Raw genomic sequence first — 2853 nt, 5'->3', positions numbered from 1 at the left:
CTGCCACTGAGATTGTTCTTACTAGACCAGGAGCTCCTCTAGTGGCACTATAAGGAAGGGGTAAAGTAGACATCAAAAGCGATCATTCTAAGAATCCAGTGATTATGGCCTAAAAGAATTCAAGAAAATATATGGTTGGAAGGCATGTTGTTATACATTTATGTTATAAAATTCCAAAGAATAAGTTCAACAATCTAGAAAACAAATAACATCATTCACATCACTATATGCTCTGGGTAAGACTTGCATGTGTGATCATCATTAATGAAACACAGTAGTAACCATTAAGAGAATCTTTAGACATCAGTATTCACTGGTGGCAAGATGGATAATGTAGCATAATAAGTAATAACTTAATTAGCATTAAATAAATGATATTGGGAAGCTACAGAGGCAAGAAGATCTATATTATTTCTAAACAGATTCTAAAGAGCCATGGATTTGTGAGTAATAATAGCATCATTACCTTTTCTTATATGGGATATATGAAGTTAGTCATAATGGTGCATCTGACAATAAAGACAGGAAGAGATGGTGCATAGACCTGAACAGGAAGAAACAGTGCTTAGACACTACCAAGAAGCTTTATGTACACTGATGTGATAGTAAACAAATATATAAGTACCATTTCTCTGACCATAATCTCAAATCTTTATTAATAAAACATTACACTTCACATAGAACCATGATTTTTTTTTTTTTTGAGTTGGAGTCTCACTCTGTCACCCAGACTGGAGTGCAGTGGCCGCTCCTGGCCACTGCAGCCTCGACCTGCTGGGCTCCGGCGATCCTTCCTCCTCAGCCTTCCGAGTAGCCAGAATTACAGGCATACGCTACCACGCCCGGCTGATTTTTTGATTTATTGTAGAGATGAGGTCTCGCTGCCCAGGCGGGTCTCGAACCCGTGGGCTCAGGCAATCCACTCACCTCAGCCTCCCAAAGGCACGGGATTACAGGCTGAGCCACCAAGCCCGGCTAGAACCATGAATTTTATAGTAGATATTTTAATCAAACTGTTTACATAATCAGGGTCCTGTAAAAAATATTTATCTGGGATAATGCACATTTTAAAGGAAGTCCCAAAGGCAGTAGAGTACAATCCAATTTGGAGAATGGACTATGGAGTCAGGAACCTAGATTCCACATATTAGCTACACGACCTTCAGTAGGTTGTTTAATCTCTCTGTGCTTCAGTTTCTACAGCTGTATAATGGAAGCAATAATAGTATAGTATTTCGTGGTGATACTGTGAAGCTTAAATGACTTAATATATGTATGTACAGTATTTAGTATCTGGCATTTTGTGTTTAAAAGTGGTAGCATGCCAGGGTGTGGTGGCTCACGCCTGTAATTCCAGTTGCTCAGGAGGCTGAGGTGGGGAGATCACTTGAGCCTAGGAGCTTGAGGCTACAGTGAGCTATGATTATGCCACTTCATTCTAGCCTGGGCAACAAAGTGAGATCCCATCTCTGAAAGAAATATAAATAAATAGGCCAAGCATGATGGTTCACACGTGTAATCCCAGCACTTTGGGAGGCCAAGGCAGGAACATCACTTGAGGCCAAAAGTTCAAGACCAGCCTGGGCAACATGGTGAGATCCTCGTCTCTACAAAAAAGAAAACTTAGCCAGGCATGGTGACATGCACCTGTAGTTCCAGTTACTTGGGAAGCTGAGGTAGGAGGATTGCTAGAGCCCAGGAGTTTGAGGTTGCAGTGAGCCATGACTGTGCCACTGCACTCCAGCCTGGATGACAGAGTGAGACACTGACTCAAACATAAAATAAATAAACAAACAAATAATTGCAATAGCAAAACATAGTACTGTCTTAGTTCATTTTATGCTGCTATCACAAAATATCTTAGACTAGGTAATTTATAAAGAACAGAAGCTTATTTCTCACAGTTCTGGAAGCTGGGAAGTCCAAGATCAAGACAACAACAGGTTTGGTGTCAGGTAGGGTCCTGGTCTCCAATTCCAAGAAGCCTTGAATGCTGTATCCTCCAGAGTGGGGGAAATGCTGTTCTCCAAACGGCAGAAGAGCAGAAGGCATTAAACCCGCCCCAGAGTCTCATGGCCTAATGACCTCTTAACGTTCTTACCTCTTAATATTGTTACAAGGATCATTACATTTCAAGGCGTATTGAAGAGAACACTCAGACCATATCTAGTACCATATTTACTTACCTTTTAGTCCCTGTTGATAAGTTCCACGATGGGGACAACATAAGTTCCTGTTTGTAGCTCCCACATAATGAAGTTAATTGCTTTTTTGTGGTATAGAAATGGAATTTATCTGAAAAAGTCAGTTATATTGTAAATGGACATAAAATATAAATATGTAAACAAAATAATGTAAATACAAAGGTTCTCAGCATGTCATCTGCATGTCTTCAGTTATTACCTTATAATTAGTTGTTAAAGTCTTTTTATACTCTTCGTTGCCCTTACTTTGAAGATAACAAGGTACAGCCTAGTTGGTGGGAAGTCTTCAGGACCGCTGATTGGATAACCTGAGGGATGAGGTTGCTGTAGCCAAAAGTAGGTTACGAGACATCACAGTTTCCATGCTGGAGATGGAAGACCCATCATCTCAGGAAACAGCGCACAGTGAAGAGTTGGGCCATTTGGACACTCGGGGGCCAGCCGGGTGAGGCAGAGAGGGTCGGACCACCACCGTCTGGAGCCTGGAAGCCTGGGTGGGCAGCTTGGCTTGGTGAGAGGGCCCAAAGGCCGAGGGCCCTGAGAGAGTCCCTCTCACCTCTCCAGGCAGACGCGCAACGCAGCGGCGAGCGGTCCAGTCCCCTGCTCGGGTTCCCTCGGGGAGCGTCCACCCCGGCGCCCGCTCAGCCGC

The 2853-nt window shown here is 43.0% G+C and overlaps 1 long non-coding RNA gene across 1 annotated transcript; it reads right to left on the bottom strand.

Annotated features, from left to right (window-relative positions):
- Window positions 1-419: 419 nt before the first annotated feature.
- On the bottom strand, window positions 420-2274 carry LOC110596725. Its single transcript, XR_002482665.1, has 3 exons — window positions 2187-2274; window positions 1903-2019; window positions 420-544 (listed from the first exon to the last, which is right to left on the bottom strand). It is a non-coding gene; the product is annotated as an uncharacterized LOC110596725 (long non-coding RNA).
- Window positions 2275-2853: the final 579 nt, after the last annotated feature.

The sequence above is a fragment of the Carlito syrichta genome, unplaced genomic scaffold (assembly GCF_000164805.1).
Source record: "Carlito syrichta isolate Samal-C Ts95f unplaced genomic scaffold, Tarsius_syrichta-2.0.1 Scaffold112228, whole genome shotgun sequence".
Taxonomy (NCBI): domain Eukaryota; kingdom Metazoa; phylum Chordata; class Mammalia; order Primates; family Tarsiidae; genus Carlito; species Carlito syrichta.
The sequence above is the reverse complement of the archived record's forward strand: the minus strand, read 5'-3'. Positions and strand labels throughout refer to the sequence as shown.